Below are 19,778 nucleotides of genomic sequence, written 5' to 3' on the forward strand. Positions count from 1 at the left end.
GAAACCTACTCAAGTACTTTTTTCAAGAATATTTTGCAAATCCAGCTACTCTTGAAATTTATCACCCTCTTTGGGAGGGCAACTGTTAAAAGCAAAAAGTTGTGCTCTGCATTAAAAAAGAAAAAAAGTGGCAATGGCTTTAAGATATCAACACAAATGAGATGAACAATCTAGAGAAAACAGTTCTTATCTATGAGGAGACTTGTGGGAGACAATAGGTGAGAGGTCAAATATATCATGCCAGCCGGTTAACATGGACTTGATTTTATTGTCTGTGTAAGAGTCCTAAGCCGAGCAGGGACAATTACTTTGGTGGCCGCGCGGGGAATAGATTTAAAGGTGTGTCTAAAATACAGCACTGAGGGTTGGCAAGAAGAGAAAGGGAAAGATTCTGTAAGTATTGGCCAGACAAACGTGTTTGAGCGGAAACGGGAGAGGTAGGGAGGACTCAATCCCACATCCTCGACTGTGAATGCTCCAGGTAGTGGCTGTTAATCAATGACTACATTTCCCATAGCCCTTAGGGCAGCACCACCCACACTTCCCAGAGGGCTGTGCGACGCCCGCGTTGACCCTGAGCATTCGTGGACACTAAAAAGGTAAACAGGAGGGAGTGTACCTTATGTTGCTTTATAACCAGTTTTCCCATCCTCCTCATTTCTTTTGTCCTTCTCTGTCTCCAGCTCCTTTGTCCACGGACTTAAGGGCCCCAAATACCCCCGGACCGGTCTCCTTGACAACTCCTTGTTATCTTTTCGGCGGCCCGCGACCGGAAGCGGGGTGTGCCCGGAGACTCCTGGGAAGTGTAGTTCAGCCTCCCGACGGCCGCGGCCCAGTCAAATGGCTCGGCCTCCTCGGGCACCAGAACCAAGGGGCGAGGGCGCGTGACCGGCGTTCGGAAGCCACGGAGAGTGGAGGCTCATCTGCACACGATCACCCGCAGGCCCAGACCCCCGACGGTTGGTGAACCGACGAGCCCAGCCTGTTTCCGTGGTAACCGGCTGGCCGCAGAGAACTGTGGGAAGTGTAGTTGGGCAGGGCCGGCCAGTACTCAAGGTCAGAAGGGTTGCTGTTATGCCGCTGGCCACCGCGGGCAGAACGACTTTGCGGCATCCGGGCGACGTCGTCCCGCCGTCACCTTGGCCTCTGATCACCCAGGCAGGTGGGCGGCCGCCCCCTGGGAATAAGTTTGGTTGAAATTTGCGGAGACTCACACAGTGGATCGTAGTGATGAGAGGGGGGATCCGAGTGGATCAGATTGGAGCCTTTAGAGACAGCATCTAGTCCAACCCTCTTTACTGTTAGAGAAGGGGGTAGCCAAGTCCAGAGAGTGTCAAGTGATTTGCCCCGGATCTGCTCACGCCTTTATTTCCAGCACAAAGCACAGTGCCTGGCACAGAGTTGGCGCTCGAGCGTCTGTTAAGTATCACTTGTATCACTTCGTACTAAGGACAAACTGCTGAAATACTTCAACAAATTACAAGATAAAAATGGGAAAAAAAATTTTAAGAGGGAAGTAAACCTGAAGAGACTGTCAACTAAATGCAACCTGTAGACCTGATTTGGGTCATGATTCTAACAACCAATTGAAGATTTTTTTTTTTTTTAAATCAAGGAAATGTGAACATGAATGATATTAAGGAATTACTGTTCAAAATTTTTAGTTGTGATAATGCTATTGGGGTTTATTCTTTACAAAGAAAAAGTGTTTTGAAGACACACACTGCAGATCTTATGGGTGAAATGATGCCTGAGGTTTCCTTGAAAAACATCAGATCTGGTGGGGTAGGGGACAGTAGATGAAAGGAGATTGGCATGATTACTTTCCTCCCAGCTCAGTTGGTAAAGAATCTTCCTGGAATGCAGGAGACCAGGATTCAATTCCTGGGTTGGGAAGATCCCCTGGAGAAGGAAGTGGCTACCCACCCCAGTATTCTTCCCTGGAGAATTCCATGGACAGAGGAGCCTCGCAGGCTATATGTAGTCCACGGGATCGCAAGAGGTGGATGCGACTTTGAGACTAAACCACCATATAATTACTGGAGATGGAGATAGGTCCAGGAGATTACTATTCTGTTATATATATTCCCCAAAACATCAAGTGTAATATAATTTGAATCTACTAGAGATACATACTGAGTTATATATCAGGGGGGCAAAAAGATATACTGTCTAAGATTTATTTTTAAAATACTCCATAGGGACTTCCCTATGGAGTTCCCTACTTCCCTGGTCCAGTAGCTAAAACCAGGATCCCAATGCAAGGGGCCCAAGTTCAATCCCTGGTCAGGGAAGTAGATCTCTAAGTTCAAATGCCGAAACTAAAACAAATCTCTCATGCTGCAATCAAGATCAAAGATCCCATGTGCTGCAGCTAAGACCCAGTGCAGCCAAATAAATAAATACTGAAAGGGAAAAAAAAAATACTACACACACACACACACACAAAAGTATGGTGCGGCGAGCTAGAAACAGGAACGGCAGGAAATGAATACGGAGGTCGGGGGATGGGAACATGAGAGTTTGTTGTAATATTGTACAATAGTCTACAGTATTGTATCTCCAACTAGAAAGTGGGATTGAAATTTTCCATAATCAAGAGACTTTTATTTTTTTCAAAAAACTTGTGTATTTCAGAACATTTCTGAAATTAAGCTCATGAAGAGTTTATCTGAAACATAACCCTCCCACGGCACAAGTTAAGCCTCCTTGGGGACTTCTCCAGTCAAGAATGAATGACCCCAGCAATGGCGGGGTCTGTGTCCTTGGCCTCCGCCCAGATCCAGTCCCATAGACCGGCGTCCGGGGAACCTCCCAGAGGGGAGGTTGAGCAGCTGGCCTGCCCCAGAGAAGAGTTTCGAGCAGGAGAGACAAGAGAGGAGCCGGGAAGGTGACCAGAGAGACCAGAACAGCCAGCCAGGTGAGCTCCTTGCCCTCGGCGGGCAAAGGCAGAGACCCCGTGGATGGATCAGGCGTGGCTCTATAGTTTCTGAGCCGACCCAGCCCTCATCCTGCGTCAGAGCTCACACAGCAGAGAATCCTCTAGGGTGAGCCTGAGGAATATGCGTCCGGGTCACCCAGAACCCGGCGGGCGGTCGGGGCCACTGTGAGACCAGACTGGGAGGGTGCGACCCTGACGGGAGAAGGGCAAGCGCGTGAGACAAAGACAGAGGGGCAGGCACCCGGAGCCCAGGTCTGTGTGAGCCGAAGGGCTCAGCTAGACAGAAACGGCCGGGCGGGCAGCCCCCAGGCAGCCTGGTCCCCGGCAGCCACGCTGGCGCTTTGCAGCTGCGGAAAGACACAGGGCTGCCGGGGCAGTGGCTCGGCTCGGCTCTCAGCCACCTGGCCTCCACTTCAGCCCCCGTCTTGGGGCACTTTTCTGTCACTTCTGCTCTTTTTAAAAACAACAAAATACTTCCCCCCCCCAACCCTCTAATCAACAAAAGTAGTACACGTCCAAGTTTTAAAATACATATAAACAACATTGAAAATTTTTAGTCACGTATTCCAGAATCACTGATAACGCTGAGTGTCTTTTTTTATGCTTAGAAAGAAAATGCTAGAAAGACACTCAGCGTTACCAGTGATTTTAAGCATATATATACACACACACACACACACATATATATATATACACACACATTTTCTCCACCGTTCAGGTTTCTCATTTAAAAAGCAAAACAAAAACAAACAAACAAAAAAAGGTTTCAGGTGGGAAACTTCCCGGAGTCCCCAGCTCTGTGCCGCCGCCGCGGCCTGTTTCCGGGCTTCCCCAGGGAGAGCCTAGAGCCGGGCCTGTTTGGGAACACGGGTGCAGTACCCGCTTCGGCCACAAGAGGGGAGTGCCCACCCACGCACGTCTGCCCGGAAGATCCGTTGGACTCTCAGGTCCGCCCTTCACGCACCAAAGGTTTCCTCCTTGGGATCAAGGCACCGGCACTTAGTTCGAGCTTTATCGCTCACTCTGCTAGCGGCGCCTCATGGAAAACCTCCTTAGTTAGTGAAGAAAAAGGACAGAACCCACACACCGACTATATCTGCCCTGGTGTGAAGAATCCTTGGACGGCCCGGGCTTGCAGGGAAGGGATGGACTAAGACTGCCCAGGGCCTCCCCAAGATTAACATTCTCCGCGGCTTCCTATTGTTCGCTGGGTCCAGTCTGAGCGCCTTCTAGGAGCCCCAGGTGACCTGGTCCCTCCTCGCCTCCCTCCCTCCACGTCAGCTCCGTCCCGTCCTGCTCCTCATCCACAGACCTGCCATCGTCGTTCTCTGGAAGACGCTCCCCAGCACACACCAGGTTGATGCTTATCTTTCAGGTCTTCCCTGACATGTCGCCCCTTCCCAGAAGTCAGCCTCAGTGATGCGAGTAAGGGTCAGGATTCTCCTCTGGGCTCCCCCTTTCCAAACACGTAGCCTGTTGGATCGCCTGCCTCCTCCTAGAAGTTCCATGAAGGCAGGAGTGTGTCCATCTTGCTCACTCACGTCCCCAGCACCGAAGCACAGCACCTGGCCCTCCATAGGGCTCAGTGAAGATTTTCCTAATGGATGAACAGAGGAGTGAATGAATGAATGTCTTTCCCTGCCCACTAGAGTCTACAAAAGCCAATGCCCTTCCCCGCTTCCGTCCCCTCTCTTCCTGTTTCACCAGGGGCCTCTCACTGTCCCTGAAGCCTCTGGAAACATTACCCAAGGAACAGTGGTGCTAAAGGACCCTTTCTCTCCCAGCGCTGATGGACAGACAGTGGCATCAGGAGTGAGACAGACCTAGACCGGCTGTGCCGCCTGCTAGCCGTGCACTCATCTTTTCTTTACAAAGTAGAGATCACAGGTCACACAGGCAGGGGTCTCAGAGAAGCACATGGTAGCCTGTCGTGTGGGAGGCAGTCGTTAGATCAGAGTTCTTCCTCCTCCCTTCCCAGCACTCTCTCCAAAGGCCCATCCGAAAGCCAGGACACAGACACCCCTGCAGTCTCGAAGGTACTCCTGTTTTCCTGACTCCCCTCTTTCCCTGGGTAGCCCAAGCCCCTTGTGACTGACACTTCCTTTCTCCCCTGTCCTTGATCCCAGCACAAACAATGTGCCAGCTACAGAGTTGAGCAGATGCTCGAAAGATACTTGTAGAATGGATGGATGAATGGTCCAGGTACAGCAGCATCCCTGGGGCACATTCGTGAGTTGTCAAAGGTAATGGTGGTCACCAGCCTCTTCGTGGGCAGGTGGCCTGCTGTCCCCTGGGAAACACCAGAGTCAGGTGGGCACATGGCAGACACAAGGCCAGGACTTACTGCCTGCCAGGAGAGGAAGGAGGCGGGACTGTGAAGAAACAGGGACACGGAGGCCCTGTGGGAAAGTATACTGCTGAGAGCTTGGGAGCCCCTCTGCTTGTCTCTTGCAAAAGGCACCAGGTCCCCCAGGGGCAAGTGGACCCCAGGGGCGCAGGGGCATGACCTTGTCACCGAACCAGCCTCCCCCACAGGGTGTTTGCGTTCCTTCTAGGCCAAGCCTGTCGTTCCATTACAGGTGCTAAAAGTGCAAGTTCCAACAAAATCGTTATCTAAATTGGCCCTCTCACCATGTCTTTCTCATCCATGACCATTGTATACAACCTGTGCTCTGAGGTACCGCTGACTGTCCTCCCATGGGCCCTGCATGGCCTCCCAGTTTCCCGAGGCCAGAGGACTCCCAAGAGTCCCCCTCATTCACGATGAGCATCTGCCCTCTCTCCAGCCCGAGCCCTCGAGTGATGAATGAGGGCTGATTTCTCCTGAACTGATCATCACCCCCGATTCATCACCTGTGAAAGACTTAGCTCCAGAATGACTCGGCCAAGTTGTGCTTTCTCAAAGCGCCACTGCGCTAATGAAGATACAGGTTTTTCGGTGTTTTGGGCTCCAGGCTGAGCTCTTTGTTAACGCGCTCTCTGCGTCCGTGCCCCCGTCCCTCCCCCGTGAGTTCTGATAGCTGCTGCCGCACTCGGAGGATTTTCCTACATTGACGCCATTCATGGGGGAATCTCTCTAGTATGAGTTACGAGATGAATGGAAATTTCCCCGTATTCAGAATGTTCAAAGATTTCCTCTGCCGTGTGAATTCATTGATCTTCTGCCAGAATCGGATGCAAGTGTTTGGCCACGTGCGTTGTGCCAGGCTTAGAGCCTGTGCTGTCCCAGCGTGCTACCTTCCGCGTAAAGGCTCCAGATCCTGGCCTCTGAGGAGCGGCGGTCCCCCCAGGACAGCCCCCACCATGCTGCTCTGGCAGAATGGCTGGGCATAGGTTCCGACAGCATGCCGTGGCCCTGGCCTCACACTGTGTTGACGCCGTCGGAAATGAGAGTGTCACAGGCACCTCCGTTCAGGCAAACCAAGCTCTGTAGCTCTGTGCCGGCACGGACCCTTGAGCCTCTGGCTGTTGGGATTACAGCAGCCAGAAGCAGAACCACTGGTTGGATCCTCTGTTTCCCAAGGGGGCAACAGAGGAACTGTGTTTGGAGCACCCACAGTTCTGGCTCACAAGAAGCTACCCCAGGAGTGCTTCCCACCTGCCAAACACGGCCCAAAGCCCACCTCTTCCATGAAGGCTTCCTGGGACCCTGCGGGCCTGCAGTTGGGCTCCCAGCCTGCACTCTGCTCACTGGGTCCACTGGGCCCCGAGCCCCCTCTTGCACCCAGCCAAGCTCTGGTCCTTCCTGACCTTCTCATGCATTTTCCTCCTCAGACAGATGTAAAGCTCTTTGAGGAAGAACCACCCAGTGTCCCTTGGACTCACAGCACCTCTGAGCGCCGAGGGACTTGGGATGCCATGGGGATCGGTGACTGCATACAGCTGTGGACGCAGACAGATGGATTTGTGGCTCAGGGTCATCACGCATGGAGACACGCTTACCCTTGACTGAAGACATGACCTGCCTTCTCGGGGATGGCTGTCGGCCATTCTCTTCCGGGTCACACAGGAGGAAGGTGATCTCATCTTTATTGCCACCTCTTCCCCCATCCCTGACCTGAAAGCTGGATTAGCGCTGATGTCCATAAGGTGGCAGAGGCCCTTGGCTCTGTCTGGGGGGCACTGCTGGCTGTCATGCATTGCACTAACCTTGGGAGTGACCTTGACTGGGGAGGTGGGAACAAGCAAGAAATTAGTATGTTGGAGAGCTGGCTAGTGTCCTGGTTAAGGGTAGCTGGCTCAGGGTCCACCCCGAAGATGAACTTGGAGCTCTTTGAGATCAAGACCTATGTCTGAAGCATCTCTATATTCATAGTGCCTCAATTAACACCTGGCACGTAGCAGTTATTCATCCGACACTGGGCGCTCCTGTAGCTGCCAGCAACCAGAGTTACCAGCAAGGAGGTAACAGGAGAACAGATGTTAGCGACTGTACTGAAAGGTCCCACCTGTGCTGGCCGCCACAAATGTATCATCCTTTACCATAAAACAGAGCGCTGGGTCCCAAGCACAAAATGCAGGAACATCTCTTGTCTTTTGTCAACTGCAAAATCTCTATCTCCCCTACAAACAAAACAAAACAGGGACAGACTCTGTGTATATATCCATGGATTTATATAGCCATGGCGTGCTCTTCTAAATGTCTTTCAAATCTAGTAAGTTAGAAATGTTGGAGGTGGAGATGATAAGAGCTAGTCCCTAGATCTGGCATTGCCCATCAGAACTGCATTTCCTAGAAAGGCAAGGCTGCTCTGAACAGCTGAAACTTGAACCCAGTAAAGCCTTGAACCCGGTGAAAGGATGAGTAGATCATGGAGAATTAAGGAGAAAAAGGGAGGGTCCTTGCCAGCCGCCTCTTTGCCTGCGTACCAGAGGCTCATGAGCTCACATGGCGGTCTCTGGGCAGGAGGACAGCTGGTCACTGGATTTCTGTGCTCCTGTCCTGGGAGTTTAGAGCTGGAACGTCACTTATAGTAGATCTCCAGATACCCTCTCAGATCACTCCTTGAAGGGCCTATCCAAGGAACAAATAGAGTAGGAAGTGATAGAAACAGGCAGAGGAGATTGAAATGGCTAAACCAGGGAAGGCTGTTGGGAGAGAGGGGACTGGAGGGACAGGGACTGTAAGCTCTGCGAAGTTAGAGACTCTTAACTCCTGGGGGGCTGGGTGAAAGCTGTTCCAAAGGCCTCTAGGAAATCGCTCAAGAAACTAGAAGGAAAGCTGTCAAGTGCTTCATGGGGTGCACCAGTCACCCCCAGCCCCACTCGCCACCATGGAGGGCCCCAGTGGAGCTCCCCATCAGAACCGCCACGCCACGCCAGCTCTTTTGATGGGTGCCAGCCAGCGGGCTCTCCCCTGGGGCTCGGCCCCACCCGAGCATGTGACAGGCTCTGAGGACAGCAGTCACTCACATGCGTTTAGTGCTTTACACACAGGGTCTCATTTAATCCTCCCAACAACCCTTGAAATGGGATGTTTCTATCCTCACGTTACAGATGAAGAAACTAAGACCTAGAGAGGTGCAGTAACCTGCCCAAGGGCATGCAACTAAGAAGTAGAGGAGCGAGGCTTCCCAGGTCTTGCATGTTCTCATTTTCGTGTTGTGGGACTTTTCACTCCCTTTGCTGGAATCACCAGTCCATTTTCTGTCCCCGTTACGTGGTATCATGTTGAGTTAGTCCTGCTTCTCCAGTCTCTTCCGTGGCCTGCCAAAGCCACAAAATGGTTTCTAAGCTCTAAGTCCAGCGGGTACCAGATGCTGCCAGGCCCTATTAAAGCCATGTTCATGAGAAAGCCTGGCTTCCTACTAGCAGTCCCTGGAATTTCTCCTGTGGGAATTCAGGGGATATATCAGGGCAGACTCAAGAAACTGATTATGTTGTTCATTCTGTAAGTCAAGTAACGGGCCCTCAGAGTGAGTGACCTGAACAACTGGATCCAGCTGGGCAGGTTCAGCTGCAGCCACAGGTCAAGGGCCTTGATTTCGTCTGCCAGCCGGATTCCTCTCTTCTCCACTTGGCAACCACTGAAACGGGACTGAAATGTGCAAAATGGCCTTTTCCCTCTTGTGTCCACCTGGCATCTCTCTAGTAGACTGGCCTAATTTCCTTATCTTGTTGCCCTGGGCTCCAGGAGCCACTGTCCACGCCCTCTGTCCTGCCCCACCCCCATACCCCACCTCGTTCAGCCCAGGTGGCTGTGTTGCATCACATGACTCTGCCTCTGTCCTCCTCGAACCACACACACAAACACACACACACACACTCACACACACACTCACACACTCATGCAGGTCAGTGACCCAGGATCTGTGTACACTGGTCAACAACTTTTGAAGTCCCCTGACTCAGTGAATATTTGGAAAGCCAGTCAGGCCAGGCAGATTCCTCTTTTAGGAAATTTGAACCTCCAAATCAGACTGCATAGGCAGTGTGTGACAGGAGGTCTCGAGGGCAAGTAAGGCCAGAAGTACATTGAGGTGGAAGGTTGGAGATTGAAGAAAGGCAAAACAATACTTATCGCTGGGGGATTAATGAGCCTCTTTGGGAAGAAGACAAAGGATGTCCAGATTAGAGGCAGGGCTCCAGGAAAGGCAGAGAGAGGAGCCAGCCCTAGAGCCTCCCCAGGGCTCGCCAGGCCTGCCTCCCCCATGTGTATCATTGCAGCAGACTCCTGACTTAGTCCCTCTGCTGTCTGTCGGCTCAGAATCAGGCATGCGACAGTTCTGCCAACATGACTTACAGGGAAGTGGCTGGGGGACCTTCTGGGAAGATTTTGCTTCCTGATTAAAGGAGAATGAAGAGGCCCGTCTCTTCCTCCTGCTTTGAACAGGGATGTTTGAGATTTGATACTTGGAGCTGTGGCAGCCATTTTGAGACCAGGTGTCAACAAGACCAAGGGAGAAAGCCAACATACCAAGGTTGGCCGAGTAGACAGACCAAAAAAGGCTAGGACCTCGATGATACCGCTGAGCCACCACACCTAGCCTGGAACCACCTACTTCCAGTCTTACTGATCTTTAAATTGAACTGTCTTTATTTTCTAAGCACATTTCTGCTATTTGCAGCCTAAGGCATTCTTAGCCAACATGGTGCTCCTCTGAACTTCCCTGTCATCAACTCCTCAGAGCCCCCACGACTCTTGGTACAGCTCCAAATGGAAAATCAGCCCAATTTAGCCGCTGGAAACCTTAATTGTATGGTAGGAAATACAGGTCAAGATTGGTCATAGCCCACACCGGCAAGCAGCTTGAGCACTTCTGATTCCCAGAGCCTTCAGGGCACTGATGAGGAAAGATAGATTCAGGACAGTTTCAGATGTATGAGCCTGGGTCTTCTAAATTGCGGCTCCATGAGGAACTTTACAACAAATCAGCATGGAAGGGGTGGGGGGTGGGTGTTAGTCTCTGGATGCAGAGCCTGAGCATGGGTCAGAAGGCCGTGGCAGAAGGAGAAGCAAGCTGGAATTGGCAAATGGTGAGTTAGGTTGGATGAATTCTAGAGGAGGCCATTGTCATACAGCAGGGTTTTATGAGCCCCATGTACTAGATAAAGGAAATGTATGGCAGCCAGAACTTAACTGATGGAAAACCAGGCTTTTTCGTTACTCTCCAGCCAGCCTAAGTGACATTTCATGTCCTTTGGGGAATAGGGTGCCCTGACTTGAGGCCACTTCCCACATTCTCCATGTTTTGTCCCTTTGCCACCTGGCCCTTTTTTCTTTACCTTTCCTTCCTATCTTCTCTAAGCAAAGTCAGGAGCCAGAAACGCACAGGACCTGAATCACTTCTTCCTCAACTGGGGAATGGATATAGTGGCAAGAGCAAGGATGTCTCCTAGAAGACTTAGAATCCCAGGCTAGGGATAAGGAGTTTGGTTGGGAGGTGAGAACGCAGTCGGTGGATAAGGACTAGATGAAGCTTTCTTCTGATCCAATTTTCATCACTATGTGGTTTTTGTGTTGCTTCAACACAAGAAAATGTGCCTGACCCTTGCTTCATGAAAAGAGAAATTGAACTTATGAACTCTAGCCCTTCCTCTTTAAATGTCTAGTTTTAAATATAAAACAAAGTGAAACTGGTATTCTCCTCATGTAGCTGTCAGATGCATTCAGAACTGGAGAAAAAATTGGCCCCCCTCTTTTCCCATCTCAAAATAGTCTTCAGCAGTAAAGAGACGTGGCCCATAGAAGTTTCTCAAGCTAATGGGGGCTGAACACGAATGTGTTGCAATTAGGGTAGAATTTGCAACCTCCAGATCCTGCCAGTAAGCCTCGCCCCCTCCACACAGTCCTTTCACACCCTCCACAATTTATGGAGTCCTGCCCTTGAAGGTTCAGACTAGGCTGACTCTGCTGTTTGCCTGTTGTATTACCTCATTCATTCAGCAAAACTGGACTAAATACCTACCAGGAATAGAAGTTAAGCTTATAAAAGCAAGTTTATAAGCTTATCTTCCTAAGTCATTAGAGATAAATAAATAAATAAAAAAAATATATATATATATTCTATGAGACAGAGAATGAAATGGAAATCTTGGTTGCAGTGAAAGAAGCAATAAAGTTTAAGCCCCTACTTAATGCTTTAATTGACAATAAACCCTGAACCCCCTCCCCTCCTCAAAGTTTCCCCATTTATCACTGAAGATTCTCTGAAATCCAATAAAGAAAAGACCTGAAGGCTTTTCCTCATTCTCCACAATCAAGGCTTTTCTCCAGAATGAATTAGTCTGATTACTGGCTAAAAGCTCTCCCACAATCTTTCCAATAAGAGTGTTTCTTTCCTGTAAATTCCCCAAAGATGATGCTCCACGTTGGTTCCACTCACAGGCTGCTCTCCAGCGTGAATGAGTTCAGTGTACCCCACACCTCCCCCGGACGGCCTCCCCCATTCAGCACACACGCCTGCTTCCCGTCCCCGTGAATCAGCCGACATTGTCCGAGGCTGGAACTCTGATTGAAGGTTCTTCCTCATCCCTTCTGCTCCCAGGGCTCCTATCCACTCTGAAATCCCAGATGTCTAATTAGCTCTGAGCACCATCTAAAAGCGCTTTCACAGCTATGACGCGCATGTGGTTTTTCTCCAGTGTGAATTCTCTGACGTTGAATGGGCTTTGCTTTTCCCGAAAGCCCTTACAGTTACGGCATTTGTAGAGTTTCTGCTGCATGTGAATTAGCTGGTATCAGGATGCTGCTGGATGCCTCCTGCAAACGGATTCTCTCCAAGATGAACATCAGAATGTTGGGGAGGTGGGGTGCCCGGAGAAAAGTGGCCTCTGTTTCATAAGAAAGATGTTTTCTCCAATATGTGTACTGTAATAAGGAATAAATTCTGAATTCTGTTCTAAGATTTGGCCATACCTATCTTACTTGTGGGTTTTCTCACCTCTTAAAAAATGTGTATGAATTGCAAATGTTCTCATGTTCATCCCATTCATGGGACGGGTTCTCCAGGATGTCTCTGTATTCACGGACACCTCAAAACTCAGACCTGGTCAGTGTCCCCCAGGGACCATCTCGATGCAGCTGCCTATGAATCTAAGACTGCAGAAAGTTCCCATTCAGGCCAGGTGTTCCTGGTCCCAGGCTCACATTATGAAATTAGAGGAAATGTAAATTTCAGCCATTGTCTCTTAAAATATAAAATTTCTTGGACTGAGAATGAAAGATTTGAGTAGATCGATGATAAGAGTGCCTTTGGGGCGAATATATAAAGTGATGGGTGTGACAGACTGCTGGTCTCTGATATTCTTTTGTTCTTTTCTTTTTTTAATAGTTTTTTTTTTTTTTATTAGTTGGAGGCTAATTACTTCACAACATTTCAGTGGGTTTTGTCATACATTGATATGAATCAGCCATAGAGTTACACGTATTCCCCATCCCGATCCCGCCTCCCACCTCCCTCTCCACCTGATTCCTCTGGGTCTTCCCAGTGCACCAGGCCCGAGCACTTGTCTCATGCATCCCACCTGGGCTGGTGATCTGTTTCACCATAGATAGTATACATGCTGTTCTTTCGAAACATCCCACCCTCACCTTCTCCCACAGAGTTCAAAAGTCTGTTCTGTATTTCTGTGTCTCTTTTTCTGTTTTGCATATAGGGTTATCATTACCATCTTTCTAAATTCCATATATGTGTGTTAGTATGCTGTAATGTTCTTTATCTTTCTGGCTTACTTCACCCTGTATAATGGGCTCCAGTTTCATCCATCTCATTAGAACTGATTCAAATGAATTCTTTTTAATGGCTGAGTAATATTCCATGGTGTCTTCTTTCTTAACCCAATTTTGGCCACAGTGCGAAGGTGCCCATTAAAAATGCTCACCTTCTCTAGTGACTGGGAGAGAGCATGTGGGCAGTTGCAAGGAGCCACTGTTTCTTGATCTGGGTGCTGGTCAGACAGGCATGTTCACCTAGTGAAAATCCCTAAGTGGTATACTTTTTAGTATAAAATTAAAAAAAAAAATCACTTCCCCATCCTTCCAGGCAGCCCCAGGACAGTTCTAGCAAAGGAGATGGGATCAGAATTGGGCTTCCAAGAAACACATGTGACAAGGAGCAGACTCTGGAGCAAGAGCCTTTGGCCTTTTCCCTACCTGCCCCCTTGTTTCTGCCAGATCGTGGTCATGATGCCTGGAGCTACAGCAGCTATTCTATAAACACGTGGAGGAGGACGGCCACATGCCAAAGAGGGCACAGTGAACCTAAGAAGGTGCCTGGCCCAGGTGGCCTTGAACTTCTCACCTCCAGAAGTTTCATTGTTTTTAGCCTAGAGGGACAGAAATGATTTACATTTGACTGTACGGTTAGGCATCTTTTCCTGTGTTTTTTGCCTTTTTGTTTTATTTTCCCCACTCAAAGAACATCTGTACCCTCTGAAAATGTTAGCCCTTCGTGTATGAAAAGGTTGCAGAAAGCCTTTCAGATTTGGCGTTTGTCTTTTGAGTTTGTGTGTGTGCATGCACGTGTGTCTTTAAATCAAACAGAGGTTACTGCATTTTTGTTTTTTAGCTTCTAAATGTTGCATAATTTTATACCTTTTCCATTCCAGAACTGTTAAAATGCTAACTCTTTATAATGGTATCTCATGGTTTCATTTTATTAAGTTTAAATTTTGGATCCAAGTGGAATTCAATACTATGTGTAAGGAATTAGGTCAAGATCCAGGTTTCTCCCTCCCACCACCTCTCAACATTGTCTAGTGAATAACTATCTTTCCCCAGCTGTTTTGAAATGCTACCTTTATCATGTGTGAAATTCCATTTGAATTGGAGTTCTTTCTTGAATCTATTTATCGGTCTGTATCTCCACCAATACATCATTATCTTAATTATTTTACTGTATAAGTTGTTTCAACATCTGATAAGGTTACTTCCCTCATTACTCTTCTTTTTCAAAATGCTCATGGGTAAAAATAAGGTGGGTAAGTTGGAGCTGGTGAGAGTCACTCAGAGATGGAACACTGTCCTCAAGAGATGTTGGACTCAATGTGGCCAGTCACATATATGACCGTGGCATTTGATCAAAGGGAAAAGGGCAAAAGGAGAACAATGGAACATCCTCACAAAATGTCCTATTTATTATGAAGTCAGGGATTGCACAAAGGTTTCTCAACACAGGGAGCATTTTAACAATATATTTTAAACACTTATCCTTTTCCCCTACAATGTATTCCTGGAACCATTTTGTTAAAAAAAAAAAAAGTCATATTTTCTCTTAATAACTACTCATGTCCAGAAACTCAGCATCAAACAACTCATGGTTCTAATAAGTAGGTCATAAGAGCAAAAATAGAAAACTTCAGATGGTCTTCAGTACTACACAAGCGTAACAACATGTTTCAAGTCCTATTATATGGCCACGTGTGCACTCAGGGTGGTTCTTCCACAGCCCTCAATGTACTGTGAAGTCTGCACAAAGCACAGATCATTCTATCTAGTCTGAAAATAGCCCTGTCTATGACAAAGGGACAAATATAACATTAACAATCATGCTTCCCTTTTTGGAACTTCAGAGAGTCGTGAGGAAATTATATTTAAGATCCAAGACTCTTCTTAAAATAAGCTTTCTAAAGAGAACTGAAATGATCCTATTTCTTCTGATAACTTTCCTTGAGACAAAGGGAAGCATTCAGAATAATTCCCTTGGTCTTATAGCTGCAATATGGTTTTAAGTTTTTCCTAAAAAATGGCTATTATGGTATTTAAAGGCCTTCTTAGGACATTAGTTTTGAGTTCTCAGAAGTATTAAGAGAACTAGCCTCTCAAATCATGCCTTTATTATTCATCTTTGCTATATAAATGTTTGGTATTGGTGTAAAGAACATTAAAATCAAATGTTTGGGAAAATATGGACTCAGTAGCAATTAATGCCTCTAATAAGTGAGAATTTATAAGAGGAAAAGCGAGATCTGATGTGTTAAAAAGGATACTATGTTGGCTGCACATAGTGACTTCCTTCCAAAAAGCACAGTGTGGAAATGGGACGGGTTGGGGGACTTCATAGTGGAGAAGCCGGACATACATGACTTCAGCCAGGTGACGGTCAACATCACCAGTGATTCAACATGTTGAGAGGAGATGCCCTTGATATGACGTCATGACAGCGGTACTTTGCCTCTGTCTGTGGCCTTTACCCCCCAAGTCCATAACCCCAGTCTTATCATGAGAAGAACTTCAGACAAACCCCAGATGAGGACATTCTGCAAAGTGTCTTGAGTCCTCAACTGTCAAGGTCATCAAAAACAAGAGAAGTCTGAGAAACTGTCATATCTAAGAAGAGCCTGAGAAACATGAAGAAATGCAATTACTCTGGATGGCATCTTAGAACACAGGGTAAAAACTAAGGGAATCTAGATGAAGTATGAACTTTATTTACTAATATGTTAGTATTGGTTCATTGGAGTTTGCCAGGTGGCGCTAGTGGTAAAGAACCTGCCTGCCGACACAGAAGACACAAGAGACGTGGGTTTGATCCCTGGCTTGGGAAGATCCCCTGGAGAAGGGCATGGCAACCCACTCCAGGATTCTTGTCTGGAGAATACCATGGACAGAGGAGCCTGGCGGGCTACAGTCCATCAGTCACAAAGAGTCGGACATGCCTGAAGCCACTTAGCACAACACAGCGCATTGTTTCGTTACTATAACAAGTGCACCATTAAATGTTAATAATAGGGGAAACTACGTGTGGGCATATGGGAATTCTCTACCTTTGCAACTTTTCTATAAACCTACAACTATTATAAAATAAAAACTTTATTTAAGAATAAGCCAGGGAGGGACTCCTTGGTGGTCCAGCGGTTAAGAATTCCCCTTGCAGTGCAGGGGACATGGGCTCAATCCCTGGTCAGGGAACTAGATCCCACATGCTGCAACAAGAGTTTGCATGCCACAACTAAAAGAAGACCCCGTGTGCCCCAACTAAGACCTGGCACAAATAAGACCTGGCACTGTTTATCAAATAAATAGATAAATATAAATTTTTTTAAAAAAATAAAGAATAAAACATTGGGGACTTCATTGACAATCCAGGGGTTACGACTCCACACTTGTGCTGTAGGGGGCATGGACTCAATCCCATATGCCACGCAGCAGCATAGCCAAAAAAAATTTTTTTAATAAAAGAACAAGACATTGGATGGATGGTGGATCCTGGACAAGCCAGCAGGCATGTGAGGGTCCAGGCAGGAAGCCTCACACTGACTCTCTTCCAGGTTCTATGACATTTCTAAGTTCCTACGTCAAGGCCTACCCACCAGGGAACCAGAAATCCTCATCAGAGAAGAGACTGATGAATGGAGAGATTGATGAACCACATCCAACGCTGGCCTACCGTCTGCCAAAAGAGATGGCTGAACGTGTAGCCAGAGAAGCAGCAAATTGGGACCTACAACTAGATGGTGTCAAGCTAACGGCCCCCTGACGATACACACACCAAGCCATACAGCACCCTGGGGGTAGTAGTGGAAAGTTTATTAGGTCACACGTCCCGCTTCCACCAATTTCAGAGGAATTAGCCCAATTCTCCCAGAGCCAGGATTCCAGTAAAATGATCTCACCCAGTTCTTTGGTACAGAAAACCTAAAATGAAATAATACTTGTCACCGCTGGAGTGATGGTCTTAGGTCTGCCCTTCACCTTGGGTGGAAAAGAAGATCCACAAATCTTTTCTGAACAAACTACCTACTTACTTCTACCCCTTGAGAGAAATTCCTGATTAATTCTCATCACCGGTCTACCCTGGTGGTCCAGTGGTTAAGAATCTGCCTGCCAAAGTAAATAAATAACAACAACAAGGAATCTGCCTACCAATGCAGGGGACACAGGTTTGATCCATGGTCCGGGAAGATTCCACATGTTGAGGGGCAATTAACCCCATGTACCGCAACTACTGAAGCCCAGGCATTGTAGAATCTATGCTCTGAAAGCGAAGCCACTGCAATGGGAAGCCAGCACACAGCCATTTAGAGAGTAGCCCTCACTCGCTGCAACTATAGAATGCCCTCGCAAAGCAATGAAGACCCAGTGAAGCCAAAAATTTTAATTAAAAAATTCTCATCATTTCACCAGAGAAAGATCAGGAAATCAATGCCCCACACTTCTGGGCACCCACGCCAAACTCAACACAGAGCCGACCACAGTATGGCGGAAAGCGGAAGACATCTGTATAGATAGTTTTCCAGCCATTGTCACCCCGGTCAGTCATCATCTCATCCAAGTTGTACCGAACCAGGTCATTTGCAAAGCACACACATGAGAATCACAGCCACAAAACCCAGCAGTAAAAACATAAGCACCAGGCAGCCGATGCTGGACAAGCAGCAGATGGCCAGTATTCGGGGAAAGAAACCATCACCACCATCATCACGACGCCTGTCACTCCAGCACTCCACTGAAGCCTCAGGCCAGCATGTGGGTAAGGCTGTGACCCACCCAGGCTGTTGGGTTTCACGTCCCACAGTGAGATCCTGGCAACTATAATTCAATCTCCGTGGAATTCTAAAGAGGTTCACAGCCCTATCCTTTGGCTGTGTGGCAGGAAGCCACTCCCCTCCATGTAGCCCACAAAGCCATGGATTGTCAAGTCATTCACCACAAATTCAAAACAATTCAGCCTTGACTGGCCTGGCACAACTGCTCCAACTACAAAGAGCCGGTCAGGAGTCAGATGCCGTCTCCCCAGGCGTAGGCTTAAAGTAGGGTTGCTTCACTTTGGCGCTATGACATTATGGGTTGGATAATTCCCTCTCGTGGAAGGCTGACTTGTGCATGGTAGGATATTTAACAGCATCTCTGGCCTCTTCCCATTAAATGCCAATAGTAACCTGTAGTTATGACAGTCGAAAATGCCTCCAGGGACTTCTCTGGTGGTCCAGTGGTTAAGACTCTGAGCCTTCAATGCAGGGGGGCGTGGGTTTGATCCCTGGTCGGGGAACTAAGATCCCACATGCCACTCAAGTAGCCAAAAAGATATTTTTTAAAACGTCTCCAAGCACTGCCCAGTATCCCTTGAGGGGAACAAATCTCCCCTGTTGAGAACCACTGGGTTAGACATTAGTACGCTGGGGTCTCCAAAAAGAGCAAGTTATGATTTGACCTAGAGAGAGGAGAGGGCCAGGAGTAAGAAGGTCTGGAAAAGAATAAGGAAAAGATCTCTAAGATAGGATTTGCTTTTAAAAAAAAAAGGGGGGGAAGAAGAAAAGCATGACATGGTAAGTTAGGTGGAGAATAAAGAAACCAGTTAAGCAAGAGCTGAGAGATCGGTATGGAAGGAAACAGAACTCCTTGGGAGTGATATCTGAACCTTATTATCAACAGAAAAACTTGGAGATAGGAACCCTGCGCTCTAACATTAACTCTGCAATTCCCTATCCACATAGTCTTCCTACAGGAACAGACCCATAGATACAGAGAACAAATTGGTGGTTGTCCACAGAGAGGAGGGTGGGGGATGGGCAAAATAGGTGAAGGGGATTAAGAGATACCAACTTCCGGTTTTAAAATAGTCACAGGGAGGGAATATATAACATAAGGAATATAATCAATAATACTACAGTAACCGTATGGTGACAGACGGTTACTAGGCTTATCATGGTAATCACTTTTTATTATATTTAAATGTTGAATCATTATGTTTTACACCTAAAACTAACATAACGTCATATGTCAACTATATTTCAGTTTTGTTTTTGTGTTTTTAAAGTATATATCTTGGACTTCCCTGGTGGCTCAGTGGAGAAGAATCTGCCTGCCAATGCAGGGGACATGGGTCCAATCCCTGGTTCAGGAAGATTCCACATGCCTCAGAGCAACTAAGCCACAACTACTGAACTCACACTCTAGAGCCCGCGTGACGCTACTGAAGCCCACAGGTCTAGAGCCGGTGCTCCGCAACAAGAGCAGCCGCCGCAGTGAGAAGTCCATGCACCACAACTAGAGAGCAGCCCCCGGTCACCAAGACTGGAGGAAGCCTGCGCAGCAACGAAGGCCCAGTGCAGCCACACATAAATGGTTTATGTTTTTAATCTTGTAACAATTAAAAAAAATAGAATTTGTAATTTCAAAAAAAAAAAAAAAACAGCTTCCTGTCTCAGTGCTCCCACAACTAGTTTGATGACTCATTGAACAGATTCCCAGGATGCCATATAAAGTTATATTCAAGGTTAAGATTTATTATAGCAAAGGAGGCAATGCAGGAACAGCAGGAAAATAACATTCGGAGGCAAAAGTTGAGGGCTACAGTCCATGGGGTTGCAAAGAGTTGGACACGACTGAGCAACTAACACTTTCATTTTCATATATATATATATATATAGCAGAAATTAATACAACATTGAAATC

General features: G+C 47.6%; 1 long non-coding RNA gene across 1 annotated transcript; it reads left to right on the forward strand.

The window, feature by feature from the left end:
* Nucleotides 1-369: 369 nt before the first annotated feature.
* On the forward strand, nucleotides 370-12,286 carry LOC122701774. The gene is made up of 4 exons (XR_006343120.1): nucleotides 370-599; nucleotides 684-1,162; nucleotides 2,638-2,920; nucleotides 6,716-12,286. It is a non-coding gene; the product is annotated as an uncharacterized LOC122701774 (long non-coding RNA).
* Nucleotides 12,287-19,778: the final 7,492 nt, after the last annotated feature.

The sequence above is a fragment of the Cervus elaphus genome, chromosome 10 (assembly GCF_910594005.1).
Source record: "Cervus elaphus chromosome 10, mCerEla1.1, whole genome shotgun sequence".
Lineage (NCBI taxonomy): Eukaryota > Metazoa > Chordata > Mammalia > Artiodactyla > Cervidae > Cervus > Cervus elaphus.